Genomic DNA, 16,161 nt, shown 5'->3' on the forward strand with positions numbered 1-16,161 from the left:
CAACAAAGTCATAGTAATAATAACAAGGAACCCAAATAAAAATCCTGGATCTGAAAACTACAATAAATGAAATATAAAATTTACTAGAGGATTTCAACAGCAGATTTGAGCAAGCAGAAAAGAATCAGTAAACCATAAGATAGGACAATTGAAAATATTCAGTATGAGGAGTAATAAGTAAAAGGAATCAACAAAAATGAACAAAGCGTAAGAGACCTGTGGGACACCACCAAGTATACCAACATACAATGTGACAATAGGAGTCCCAGAAGAAGAAAAAAGAGAGAAAGAGGAGGAGGAAATATTTGAAGAAATAATGGCTAAAAACTTCCTAAATTTGATAAAAGACATGATCTACTCATACAAAAAGCTCAATGAACTCCAAGTAATGTTAACAGATGCACACTAAGACACATTATAATCAACGTGTTGAAAGACAAAGAGTCTTGAAAGCAGCAAGGGAAGCAATTCATCATGTGCAAGGCATAGTCAACAATATTAGCATCTGATTTTTCAAGAGAAACCATGGACAACAGAAGGAAGTAGGATGACATATTTAAAGTGCTGAAAGAAAAAACTGTCAACCAAATATTTGATATCCAGCAAAACTATCCTTTACAAAAGAAGGAGCAGGGCCAGCTCCATGGCCTAGTGGTTAAGTTCAGCACACTCCACTTCAGCAGCCTTGGTTCACACGTTTGCATCTCAGGTACAGACCTACTCCACTCATCACCCATGCTATGGGGGTGACCCACATACAAAACAGAGGAAGATTGGCACAGGTGTTAGCTCAAGGTGAATATTCCCCAAGCGAAAAAGAGGAGGATTGGTAACAGATATTAGCTCAGGGTCAATCTTCCTCAGCAATGAAAAAAAGGAGAAATTAAGACACTCCAGATAGGCAAAAGCTGAAATTGTTCACTGTTAGTAAACCAACCCTACAAGAAATGCTAAAGGGAGTCATTCAGACTGAAATGAAATGACACCAGACAGTAACTTGAAGCCATTTGAAGACATAAAGAACACTGGTAAAGGGAAATCTACAGGTAAATATATAAGCTAGTATTATTGCACTTTATGTTTCTCCTTTTTTTCTATATGATTTAAAATACAAATGCATAAAACAATAATTATAAATCTATGTTAAAGGGCAAAGTATAAAGATGTAATTATTGACATTGACAACAAAAGGAAAGTAACAGATCTATATAGGAACAGATATTCTGTATAATACTGAAGCAAAGTTGATATTGTTTCAAACTAGATGATTATAAGTTTAAGGTATTTCTTATAATTCCCAGGGTAAACACTAATAAAATGACTAAAAAGTATACCAAAAAGAGTGACATCAGTATGATAGCAGAGTAGGAAGTCTTAGACCCTCTATCCCCGTACAAACACTGATTCAACAACAAGCCATGGACAAATTTGCTTTGTGAAAAATCCAGAAATTAGTTGAAAGGATCCTTCATCCTAACTTAATGTAAAACCAGACTCAATTAAGCCAGTAGGGATATTTGGAACACCTTGTTGCTGCAGTTCCTGCCCCTGCTGTAGCACCTTCCAATCAGAAAGAGACCTTCTAGCTCTCAGATTCTCCCAGGGAAAGGAAAGGGTTGTATCATGTGTCCAAGACCCCAACTTTTCAAGGGAGGTCCCTAGAGAACTGACTTCTGCCTTGCCTGTCATGGAGTTCTGACAGGTCTAGCACAGTTGAGCCACCAGGGGGAGAATGAAGATGTTGGTTTGGACTTGTAGACACCATATATCCTCCCCACTGCTCAGCATCAAGTGGCTAGAGGAAAAATCTCTCATCTCAGCTTCCCCTTGGTGAGGGAAAGAGGTGATCTATGTGTCCAGTGCCACAACTTTTCCAGGGCTGCCCAAAGGACTTCCATCTTCTTATTAGTCTTGGAGCTCCAATGAGTCTGGCAGAGTCTAGCCACCTGGGGAGAATAGAGATGTTGGTTTGGGACTGGTAGATGTCATAGCTTCACCCTCCCATGTCTGTTCAGCAGAGTGAGCAAACAAACATCCCAGTTGCCTGATTTTCCCTGGGGAAGGAAAAAGTTTGTAGAGGCACCCAGAATCTCCAGCCAAGCTGATTGGTGGTGGGGTCTTCTCTGGTACAAGGCCAATTCATAAAGACTGGGAGAGGCATCTTCTTTGTCTAATGAACAGACACCAACACAAAGAGTAAAAGAAAATGAAGAATTAGAAAAATGTGTTCCAAAAATAGGAGTAAGATAAGTCCCCAGAAACCAACTCTAATGAAATAGAGTTATATGACTTAGCTAATAGAGAATTCAAAATGACTATTGGAAAGATGTTCACCAAGGTCAAGAGAGTAATGCATGAACAAAGAGAGAACTTCAACAAAGAAAAAGAAAATATTTTCAAAGTTTCAAAGAGAAATCATAGAGCTGAAGAACACAATAACTGAATTGAAAAATTCACTAGAGTGGTTCAAGACCAGACTAGATCAGCCAGAAGAAATGATCAGCAAAGTCAAAGAAAAGTCACTGGAAATAATTTAGTCAGAGAAGTAAAAAGCAAAAATGATGAAAAAGAGTAAAGAAATCTCAAGGGACTTATGAGACACCATCAAGTAAACAAATATATGCATTATGAGTGCCCCAGAAAGGGAAGAGAGAAAAGACAAGAAAGCTTATTCAAAGAAATAATAGCTGAAAACTTCCCAAATCTGGGGAAGGAAATGAACATCCAGATCCAAGGAGCCCAAAGGAAACCAATAAAATGAAAGCAAAGAAAGCCACACCAAGACACATTATAATCAAATTCTCAAAAGTCCAAGAAAAAAAAGAATTTTGAAAGCAACAAGAGAAAAGTGACTTGTCACATACAAGGGAATCACCCTCCCCATAATACTATCAGCAGATTTTCCAGAATAAACCTTGAAGGCCAGAAGGGAGTGCAACGATATATTCAAAGTGCTAAAAGAAAAATATCTGCCAACCAATAATATACACCTAGCAAAACTGTCCTTCAAAAATAAGGACAGGAGTGATGCCAGCAAGATGGCAGAGTAGGAAGACATAGCTCTTGTTCCTCCAAAGGAACATTAATATAACAATAATATTTGTACCAAAATACTTTGAAGAGAAATTCCAAATCCAGATAAAAAGTAAAAGCAACCCAAAGGAGCACAAACTGAGAGCAGTCACATTTGTACAGGTAAGAAGAGTAATTCCACATTAGCCACATCTGTCCCTCTCCCAAAATGGCTTAGTTCAGTGCCAAGATTGCCTCAGCCTGTGATTTCTCCTGTGGGGGTGGAGAAGACAGATGGAAGTGTACACCTGGCCTCCTGGAAATTCAGGGGACACTCTTTGGGGCGAGTCTCTATCTTGCCTCATACCAAGGACTGAAGGACTGACATAGCCTGGTCCCCTGGGACAGAAAAGAACAAAGGGAAAGGGGAGGGTATCCCCTGTAGCCAGCACTGTTCTTCAAGATTGGGAATACCTACAGAACTGAGATTTTTCTCCACTGGGAGGGAAGGGAACAGAGGAGACCTTATTCCCAGCATTTCAGCACACCCTCTATGGAGCCAGTTTCCATCTCATTTCATAGTGAGCGCTGAACAACTCACATAGCCTGGTCTCCTCAGACAGGAAGGAACAAAGGAAAAGGATGTGCAACCTCTTATAGCCAGCACTACTCTGCGAGATTAGAAAAAAATCACATAACTGAGGCTTTTTCTCTATGAAGGAAAGAAGAAAACAAAGTGAGCATTGTCCTCAACCTTACAGCATGTTCCCTAAGGAGTCAGTCTCTATCTTATCTCACATCAAGCACTGCTCACAACTGAAGGACTCTCCCAGTCAAAAAACAGTCCATAAAGACTTGGAGAGGTAGTTGCTTCTACAAATATGTAGAAAACACAGCAAATCAGCAAGGAACATGAAGAATCAATAAAACATGACACAGTTAAAGGAAGAAGACAAATCTCTAGTAACCAACTGGAAAAAAATGGAGAGCTATGAATTGCCTGACAAATCACTCAAAATAGGGGCTGGCCCCATGGCCAAGTGGTTAAGTTTTCACACTCTGCTTCAGCAGGCTGAGATTCTCCATTTAGGATCCAGGGTGTGGACCTACACATCACTCATCAAGCCATGCTTCAGCAGCATCCCACATAAAAGAACTAGAAGGACTTACAACTAGGATATATGACTATGTACTGGGGCTTTGGGGAGAAAAAAAAGAGGAATATTGGCAACAGATGTTATCTCAGGGCCAATATTCCTCACCAAAAAAAAGCATACTTTGGGGAAAAAAATCATTCAAAATAATTATTCTCTTCATATTAGAGAAGTAGAGTGAGTTACAGGAGAATACAGATAGACGACAACAAAATCAGAAAAGGATAAATGAACAAAATGAGAATATAAACAGATATGAAATTGATTTTTAAAAAAAGGAACCAAATAGAAGCACTTGGGATGAAGAATACAACAACTGAAGAGAAAAATTCAGTAGAGGGTTCAAAAGCGAACTTCATGAGGCAGAATAAAGATTCAACAAACTTGAAGACAGTTTATTTAAAATTATCCAGTCAGAGGAGTAAAAAGAAGAAAGAATGAAAAAGAGTGAAGATAGCCTAAGGAACTTGAACTCCATCAATAAAACCAATATGGGCATTATTAGAGACCTAGAATGAGAAGAGAGAGAGAAGGGAGTAGAAATTCTATTTAAAGAAATAATGGCTGGAAAAGTCCAAAATCTGGAGAAGAAAATGGATATCCAGATTCACGAAGCCCCCAAAAAAACAAAACATGTTTAATTTAAAAGAGATCTACACCAAGACACACTATAATCAAAAGGCCAAAAGTTGAAGACAAAAAGAATTTTGAAAGTGACAAGAGAAAAGCGACTCATCATATATAAGGGAGCTTCCATGAGTCACTGGATTTCTCAGCAAAAACCATTTAGTCCAGAAGGGAGTGAGATGATATATTCAAAGTGCTGAAAGGAAAATCTGTCAACCAAGAATACCACACTGAACAAAGACATAGTTCAGAAATGAAGGAGAGAGAGAGACTGCCCCAGGCAAACAAAAGGAGTTGAGGGAGTTCATCATTAGGCCTTTCTTACATTAAATGCTATAGGGAGTACTTCAAAGGTAAATGAAATGATGCAAATTAGCAGTATGAAAATATATTAAAGTAAAAAACACACTGATAAATGTTAAGTATACAGTAAAATACAAATTACTTCAATACTGTAATGATGGTGCTTTAATCACTTTCAACTATAACATAAAAGGTAAAAGACAGAGGTATTTAAAATAACTAAAATAATTTGATAGTGGACAAACAACATAAAAATATGTAAATGGTGACATCTCAAACATACAGTGTGGGCAGAGAAAAGTTAAATAGTAGAGTTTTTGTACGTGATTGAACTAAAGTTCTAATTAGCTTAAAATAGGCTGCCAAAACTATAAGATATTTTAGGTAGTCCCACATTAACCACACAAAAAGTACCTATAGAAGTTACACCAAAAAAAAGAGAAAGGAAACAAAGCATATCAATATAAAAAAACAAAGAAACACATGGGAAGATACCAAGAGAGGAAAAGACAGATAAAAAGAACTGCAAGACTAACAGAAAACCACTAACAAATGGCAATAGTAAATCATTATCAATAATTACTTTAAATGTAAATGGATTAAACCCCCCTATCAAAAGATAAACACTGGCTGAATGCATTAAAAAATAAGACCCAAAGAAACTCTTTTTAGGTTTGAGGACACACATAGACTTGAAGTAAAGGAATGGAAGAAGATATTCTATACAAATGGTAACCAAGAGAAAGCAGGAGTGGCTATATTTATATCAGACAAAATATACTTTAACCCAAAAACTTTCACAGAGACAAAGAAGGACATTATATGAAGATATAAGGATCAATCCACCAAGACGGTGTAAGAATTATAAATATATACACACATACTCAACATCAGAGCACCTAACTCTATAAAGCAAACATTGACAGAACTGGAGAGAGAAATAGACAACAATTCAATAATAGTAGGAGACTTCAATACCCCTACTTTCAATAATGGACAGAATATCCAGACAGAAGATCAGTAAGGAAACAAAGGAGTTGGACAAAATTATAGACCAAATGGACCTAACACACATATACAGAACATTCCACACAACAACAGCAGAATATACATTCTTCTCAAGAGCACATATGTCTTTCTTCAGGATAGATAACATGCTAGGTCACAAAAAAGTCTTAACTAATTTAACAAGACTGAAATAATACCAAGTATCTTTTCTGACCACAATGCAATGAAAGAAGAAATCAATAGCAGAAGGAAAATTATGCACACTACTAAGTGTAGCCCCTGGCCTGCCTGACAGAAACCCTTACCAGGAACACCAGGGAGACTGCTTGGAGCTGGCCCTCCCACACCATCCAATCAAGGAAGCTAACTTGTAGTTCCATCCGCTGCTGAGGGTAGCTCCCAGCCATCCCAAACAGAAAGCCTGACCAGAAACACCTGGGAGACCGCCTGGAGCTGGATCTCCTGCTCCACCGAGTCAAGGGAGCTAATTCATAGCTCTACCCACTGCTGAGTGTAGCTACCAGCCCCACCTGACCAGAAAGCCTAACCAGAAACACCCTGGAATCTGCTTGGAGCCAGCCCTCTAACTCCACCCGGACAGGGGAGCTTATTCACAGCCCTGTCCAAGCTGAGTGTACCTCTCACCTCCACACAATCAGAAAAACTGGCAGTAACACCTGGAAACTGCATAGCCCAACAATTCTTGAGAAGAGAGCCAGTAGGCAGAGGTGATTCTCCACAGAGCAAATCCAGTGGACCCATTCAGCCAGGTAACTTGAAGCACGGGTGCACTTGAGTCAAGACCACAGACAAAGAGCCTTGCCACCCTTGGAGCTGGATCTCTCACTCTGCCCAGGCAGGTAAACTAATTTATAGCCCTGATCATTGCTGAATACAACCTTCAGACTGCCCAATCATAAAACCTAAACAGCACATGGGAAGCTGTGTAGCCCATCAAAACAGCCCTGCTTACAGAATTCTATACCAAGGAAAGCTGTCCTTCAGAAAAAAAAAAAAAGGAGAGAGAAAGAATTTCCTAAACCAACAGAAGCTGAGGGAGTTCATCACCACTAGATTTGCCTTACAAAAAATGCTAAAGGGAGTTCTTTGAGTGGAAGTAAAATAATGCTAACTAACATCATAAAAATATAAGAAGGTAGCATAAAACTCACTGGTAATTGTAAATATATAGTCAAAGTTATATTCTGTAATATTGTACTCAATTCACTTACAACTGTACTTTAAAAGTTAAAAACCAAACATAGTAAAAATAACTATAACTACAATAATCTGTTATTGGATATACAATATAAAAGTATGTAAACCGTAACAGCAATAACCTAAAATGTGAGGGAGAGAAGTAAAAGTATAAAGATCAGGAATGCATGGAAGTTAAGTTGGTAGTTTAAAATAGGAAGTTCTAATTTTAAGATATTTTATGTCAGTCTCATGGTAACCACAAGAGAAAAATCTGAAGTAATTACAAAAAAGAACATGATAAAGAAGTCAAAGCCTACTGATAACAAAAGACATCAAAACATAAGAAAGCACACAGGATAAGAAGCAAGGAAATATGGATCTATAAAACAGCCAGAAAACAATAAACAAAGTGGCAGTGGTAAGTCTTTACCTATCAATAATTACTTTAAGTGTAAATGGCTTAAATTCTCCAAACAAAAGACATAGAATGGCTAAATGGATTTTTTTAAAAAAGATCCAATGATATCTTCCTTCAAGATACTCACTTTAGCCTTACAGATACACATAGACTGAGAGTGAAGGGAAGGAAAAAGATACTGCAAGCAAATGGTAACCAAAAAAAAAAAGCAGGAGTAGCTATACTTATATCATACAAAATAGACTTGAAACTAAAAATGGCAGTGATAGAAAGTAGGTCATTATACAATGATAAATAATAATTATAAAGGGGTCAATCTATCAAGAAGATATAACCATTGTAAGTATTTATGCACCCAAAATCAGAGCACCTAAATATATGAGGCAAACACTACAGCTAAAAGAAGAAATAAACACCAATACAATAATAGTTGGAGACTTTAATACCCCACCCTCAACAATGGATAGATCATCCAAACAGAGAATCAATAAGGAAGCAGTGGATTTGAACAACACTATAGACCAAATTGACATAACAGATATATACAGAGATTTCTATAAAAAAAAAAAAAAGCAGAATACACATTCTTCTGAAGCACACATTCAACATTTCTAGGATAGACCATATGTCGCCCACAAAAGAAGTCTTAGCAAATTTTAGAAAATTGAAATCATACCAAGTATCTTCTCTGACCACAATGGTATGAAACTGGAAATCGATAACAGGAGGAAAACTGGAAAATACATGTAAATTAAACAATTAGTTTTTCCTGAAAAACTAATCGATCAAAGAAGAAATTAAAGGGAAAATTTTAAAAAGTATCTTGACACAAATGAAAATGGAAACACAACATACCAAAAGTTATAGGATGCAACAAAAGAAATTCTAAGAGGGAAGTTCATAGCAATAAATACCAACATTAAGAATCAAGAAAGATCACAAATAAACAACCTAACCATATGCCTCAAGGAACTAGAAAAAGAAGCACAAACTGAGCCCAAAGTTAGCAGAAGGAAGGAAATAATAAAGTTTAGAGCAGAAACAAATGAAATAGAGAACAGGAAATCAGAAGAAAAGATTAACAAAACTAAGAATTGCTTCTTTGAAAAGATAAACAAAATTAACAAACCTCTAGCTAGACTAACCAGAGAGAGAGAGGACCCAAATCAACAAAATTATAAATAAAAGAGGAGACATTACAACTGATACAACAGAGATACAAAGGATTACAGTTATGCTCCACATAAGGACATTTCAGTCAATGATGGACCACATGTATGACGGTACTTCCACAAGATTAAAATGAAGCTGAAAAATTCCTATCACCTAGTGATATCATGGCCATCGGAATGTCATAGTGCAACACATTACTCATGTCTTTGTGGTGATGCTGGTGTAAACAAACCTACTGTGCTGCCAGTTGTATAAAAGTACATACAATTATGTACAGTACATAATACTCGATAATGACACAAAATGAACATGTTAGTGGTTTGTGTATTTACTATAATTTTTATCATTATTTTAGAGTGTACTCTTTCTACTTATTAAAAAAGTTACTGTAAAACAGTATGCTGTGTTACGCTGGCACCAACTTCATACATCTTGTGTTTACTGTCTCTCTTGATTGCATCATTTTCTCTTGTGCTTGATTTAATTTTATGTTGTTTTGTTCATCATGGCCCCTAAGCATAAAAAATCCACTGCTAATGTTGCCAGAAAGAGGCCATGTTGAGTTATTGACCCAGAAACAAAATTAAAAGTGATTAAGGACCACAAAGGTGGAAAATCAGTGACGGATATTGCTTGCAGTCAGGGATGTCCCAGTCCACCATAGCTACAACCTTGGAGAACAAGAACAAAGTGACAGAAGCTGTTAAAGAATCCGCTTCACTGAAGGCAATGAAACTAACAAAAATTCGAGAAGAGCCTATATCAGACATGGAAAAACTTCTAATGACCTGGACTGAAGACCAGACACAGAAGCCTATCCCTTTCAGCACCACAACAATCACAGCCAAAGCAAAAAGTTTGTTTGCAGTGTTGAAAGAAAAGGCTGGATCCACCTATGATGTTGAATTTACTGCTAGCTCTGGGTGGTTTAAATGACTCAAGAATTGTTATTTATTACATAATGTGAAACTGAGTGGTGAGTCTGCGAGTGCTGATGTGAAGGCAGAAGAATTTTTGGAAACTCTAGGTAAGCTTATTGTGGGAGAAAATTATTTGTCAGAGCAAATATTCAATATGGATGAAAACACCCTATTCTGGAATTGAATGCCTGAAAGGACTTTCATCCATAAGGAGGACAAGTCAATTGCAGGTTTTAAGGCTTGAGCACAGGATAACAGTCTTGCTTGGGGCAATGTTGCAGGCTACAAATTGAAACCTTTTGTGATCTGGCACAGATATTGTAATCCCCAATTACAATTACATTGTAAACCCCAAGGCCTTCAAGCATATCAATAAGCACACACTGCCAGTGTACTACAGGAGCAATATAAAGTCATGGATGATCCAGCTGCTCTTTCAAGATGCCTTCCTGAATCGCTATGCCAGCAACATGGAGAAGTACTGTTTGGAGAATAACATATCTTTCAAAATTTTTCTTATTGTTAATGTTCCTGGAAATTCTCCTTTTATTGGTGATCTTCATCCCAATATCAAAGTGGTGTTTATCCCTCCAAACACCAGATCTTTCATCCAACCAATGGGTCAAGGAGTTATAGCAGATTTTAAGGCCTACTGCCTGAGAAGGACATTTACCCAGGGTATTGCTGCAACTGAGAAAACACGGATGCAATTCTGGAAGGATTACAACATCTGTGACTGAATCAAAAACCTTGCCTCGGCTTGGGGTGATGTCACCAAGGAGTGTATGAATGGCATCTGGAAGAACTCAAGATGTTCATACATGACTTCAAGGGATTTTCCAAGGATGAGGATGTTGCAAAAATCAACAAGGCTGTGGTTGAGATAGCAAACAACTTTAACCTGGGTGTTGATGAGGATGATGTTGAGGAGCTCCTAGAGGTGGTTCCTGAGGAATTGACTAATGAGGTGCTGTTGGAACTGGAACAGGAATGCATAGCTGAAGAAGAGGCAAGAGAAAAGGAACTGCGGGAGAAGAAAAAGAAGAAGAACCCCTAAGAAAATTTACAGTGAAACTTTTAGCAGAAGCTTTTGCAGACCTCAACAGACTGCTTAAAATGTTTGAAAGCATGAACTCCAACACCAAAAGGTTTTCATTAATAGAAGGGAATGTTCATGGTATATTATCTGATTACAAGCAAATCTATGATGAAAAAAAGAAACAAACTTCTGGAAAGAGTGACACCTCCTCAAGTGGAGCCTCAGACAGGTCCTTCAGGAGGTATTCCAGAAGAAGGCATTGTTATCATAAGAGATGACAGCTCCATGCATGTTATTGCCCCTGAGGATCTTCCAGTGGAATAAGATGTGGAGGTGGAAGACAGTGACATTGATAATCCTGACCCTGTGTAGGCCTAAGCTAATGTGTGTATTTATGTCTTAGTTTTTATCAAAAACGTTTAAAAGCTAAAATGCCATTAGACAACTTAAAAATAGAAAAAACCTTATACAATAAGGATATTAAGACAAAATACTTTGTACAGCTGTACAATGTGATTGTGTTCTAAGCTGAGAGTTATTACAAAGTAGTTAAAAAGTTTATCAAGTAAAAACATTACAGTAAGCTAAGGTTAATTTATTATTGAAGAAAGAAAAGCATTTTTATAAATTCAGTGTAGCCTAAGGGTACAGTGTTTACTAAGTCTACAATAGTGTACAGTAATGTCCATTCACATTCACTCACCACTCACTCACTGACTCACCCAGAACAATTTCCAGTTCTGCAAACTTCATGAATGGTATACAGGTATACCATTTTTTATCTTTTATACCATATTTTTACTGTACCTTTTCTATGTTTAGATATGTTTAGGCACATGAATATTTAACATTGTGTTACAATTGTCTACAGTATTCAGTACAGTAACATTCTGTACAGGTTTTTAGCCTATGAGATATAGGCTATACCATATAGCCTAGGTGTGTAGTAGGCTATACTACATAGGTTTACATAAGTACAGTGTTCATATAATGATGACATCACCTAACGACACATTTCTCAGAATGTATCCCCATCAGTAAGTGATGCATGACTGTATAAAGAATCTACTATGAACAACTATGTGCCAAGAAACTGGACAATCTAGAAGAAATGAAAAATTCTTAGAAACGTACAACCTACCCAGACTGAATCAGGAAGATAGAAAATATGAACAGACCAATTACTAGTAAGGAGATTGAATCAGTAATCAAAGTCCTCCCAAAGAAGAAAAGCCCAGGACCAGATGACTTCATTGGTGAATTTTGCCAACATTTAAAGATGAATTAATGCCAATCCTTCTCAAAGTCTTCTAAAAAATCAAAAAGAAGGGAACACTCCATAACTCTGATGAGGCCAGCAGTACCCTGATACCAAAACCGAAAATAATGCTACAAGAAAAGAAAACTACAGGAAAATATCCCTGATGAATATTCTCAATGAAATACCAGCAAACCAAATTCAGCAGTACATTAAAAGGATCATTCACCATGATCAAGTGGGATCTATCCCTGTGATGAAAGGATGGTTCAACATACGCAAATCAACAAGTGTGATACATCACATTAAGAGAACGAAAGAAAAATTCATATTATCATCTCAATAGATGCAGAAGATACACCTGACAAAATTCAACATTACTTCACGATAAAAACTCTTAAAAAATTAGGTATAGAAGGAACATACATTAATGTAATAAAGGTCATATATATGGCAAGCCCACAGCTAATATCACACTCAATGGTGAAAGGTTAAAGGCTCTTCCTCTAACATCAGGAACAATACAAGGGTGCCCACTCTTGACACTCTTATTCAAGATAGTACTGGAAATCCTAGCCAGAGTAATCAGGCAAGAAAAAGAAGTTAAAGGCATTAGGATTGTAAAATAAAAACAAAAATTTTCTCTATTTGCAGGTGACATTTTGTGTATAGAAAACCATAAAGACTCCACCCAATAACTGTTTGATTTAATCAGCAAATTTAGGAAAGTTGCAGGATACAAAGTTAAAATACAAAATCATAGCATTTCTATATACTAACAACAAATTATCTGAAAAAGAAATAAAGAAAATGATCCCATTTACAATAGCATCAAAAACAATTAAAAATAAATTTGAGGATGTGAAAGATCTCTACAGTGAAATCTGTAAGACGTTGATGAAAAAATCAAAGAGGACACAAATAAATGGAAAGGTATCCCATAGTCACAGTTTAGAAGAATTAATACTATTTAAATATCCATACTACCCAAGGCCATGTATAGATTCGATTTAAATCCTATCAAGATTCCTTTGACATTTTTTTACAGAAGTAGAAAAAAACAATCCTAAAATCTATGTGGAACCACAAAAGACCCCAAATAGCCAAAAGAATCTTGAGACAGAAGAACAAAGCAGGAGGTATCACACTGCCTGGTTCAAGTTGTATTGTAAAGCTATATGGTAATCAAAATATGTTACTGGCATAACAACTGACACACAGACCAATGGAAAAGAATTGAGAGCCCAGAAATAAACTCATGCTAATATGATCAACTAATATTTGGTGAGGGAGCCAAGAATACTCAATGGAGGAAAAGGCAATCTCTTCAATAAATGGTGCTGGGAAAATTGAATGTTCACACATGAAAGAAAGAAACTAGACCACTATCTTACACCACTCACAAAAATTAACTCAAAATGGATTAAATACTTAAATGTAATGCGAGAAACCAGAAAACTCCTAGAAGAAAACAGAGGGAAAATGCTTTTTGACATGAGTCTTGGCAATGATTTTTTTTGATATTACATCTAAAGCACAAGCAGCAATCAAAAATGAAGAAGTGGGACTACATCAAACTAAACAGCTCCTGCACAGCAAAAGAAAATATCAACAAAATGAATAAACAACCTAGGGAATGTAAAGAAATATTTGCAAACCATATATCTGATAAGGGGCTAATATCCAAAATATCTAAAGAACTCATACAACTTGATAGCAAAAAAAACTACAAATATACAATTTTTTAAATGAGCAAAAGGCCTGCATAGACATTTTTTCCAAAGAAGATATAGGAATGTCCAACAGGCACGTGAAAAGTACTCAACATTACTAATCATAAAGGAAATGTAAATCAAAACCACAATCAGATATCACCCAATACCTGTTAGAATGGCTATCAGCAAAGAGACAAGAGATAACAAACGCTGGCGAGGATGTGGAGAGAAGGGAACACTTGTGCAATTTTGGTAGGATTATAAATTGGCACAGACAAAATGGAAAACAGCATGGAAGTTCCTCATAAAACTAAAAATAGAATTACCATATGATCCAGCAATTCCACTTCTGGGAACATATTTGAAGGAAATGAAAACACTAACCCAAAAAGATATATGTACCTCCATGTTCATGGTAGCATTATTTATAATAGCCAAGACATGGAAATAGCCCAAGTGTCCATTGACAGATAAATGGATAGAGAATTTCTGTTGTATATATATACAATAGGATATAAAGGAAGAAAATCCGCCTATTGGTGACAACTTGGATGGACCTTGAGGGCATTTTCCTAAGTAAAGTCAGACAAAGAAAGACAAATGCTGCATGATTTGTCTTATACGTGGAATCAAAACAAAACCAAACTCATAGTAAAAGAGATCAGAGTTGTGATTACCAAAGGTAGAGGGTTTGGGGGTGGGAGAACTGGACGAAGGTGGTCAAAAAATACAAACTTCCAGTTATAAGATATGTAAGTACTGGAGATGTAATGTACAACATGATGACTATTGCTAACACTAATATACAGTATATTTCAAAGTTGTTAAGAAAGTAGATACTAAGAGTTCTTATCACAAGGGAAAAAACAGTATTTTTTCTTATTTTTTGTTCCTATATGAGATGATAGACATTAACTAAACTTACTGTGGTTATCATTTCACAATGTATAAAAGTCAAATTCTATGCAGTACACCTTAATCTTACACAGTGCTATGTGTCAATTATACCTCAATAAAACTGTAATAAACTTTTTTAAAAAAGTAAAACTTGAAATTGTACAAATATGTGGAAATCGAACAACACCATTTTGAACAAACATTGGGTCAAAGAAGAAATCAAAAAGAAAATTTAAAAATACATGAGGACAAATGAAAACAAATACACAACATATGAAAACTTATGAGATGCAGCAAAGGCAGTACTAAGAGGAAAATTCATACTGTTTGTTAAACACCTACATTAAAAAAGAAGAAAGATCCCAAATAAACAACTTAACTTTACATCTCAATGAGCTAGAAAAAGAAAAGCAAACTACGCCTAAAGTTAGCAGAAGGAAGGAAATAATAAAGATTAGAGCAGAAATAACAAAATAGAAAATAGAAAAACAATAGGAAAAAACCCAATGAATTTAAGAGTTGTTTTTTGGGGTCAGCCCCATGGCCAAGTGATTAAGTTCATGTGCTCCACTTTGGCGACCCAGGGTTTCACCAGTTCAGATCCTGGGTGCGGACATGGCACCACTCATTTGACCATGCTGAGGCAGCACCCCACATGCCACAACTAGAAGGACCCACAACTAAATTATGCAACTATGTACTGGGGGGATTTGGGGAGAAAAAGCAGAAAAAAAAGATTGGCAACAGTTGTTAGCTCAGGTGCCTGCCAATCTTTAAAAAAAAAAAAGAGTTGGTTTTTTGAAAAGATAAACAAAATTGACAAAACCTCAGCTAAGAAAAAAGACAGAAGACTCAAATAAATAAAACAAGAAATGAAAGAAGAGACATTACAACTGGTGCCACAGAAATACAAAGGATCATGAGACCACTATGAACAATTATACACCCACATATTGAATAATCTGAAGAATGGACAAATTTCTAGAAACATACAGCCTACCAAACTAAAGCATGAAGAAATAGAAAGTCTGAACAGATCTATAACAAGTATGTAGATTGAATCAGAAATCAAAAACTTCGCAATAAAGAAAAGCCCAGGACCAGAAGGCTTCACTAGCAAAATCAAACAAACTTATAAAGAGAAATTAACACCAACCCTTCTCAAAGTCTTCCAAAAAATTGAAGAGGAGGGAACACTTTCAAACTCATTTTATGATACCATCATTACCCTGATGCCAAAGCAAGGCAAAGACATCACAAAAAAGAAAAATACAGGCCAATATTTCTGATGAGTATAGATGCAAAATCTTCAACATATGCAAATAAATTAATGTGATAGACTAGATTAACAGAATAAAGGATAAAAATCACATTATTATCTCAATAGATGCAGAAAAAGTGTTTGACAAAATTCAACACTCTTTCATGAAAAATTCT

This window comes from Equus przewalskii, chromosome X (genome assembly GCF_037783145.1).
Source record: "Equus przewalskii isolate Varuska chromosome X, EquPr2, whole genome shotgun sequence".
Lineage (NCBI taxonomy): Eukaryota > Metazoa > Chordata > Mammalia > Perissodactyla > Equidae > Equus > Equus przewalskii.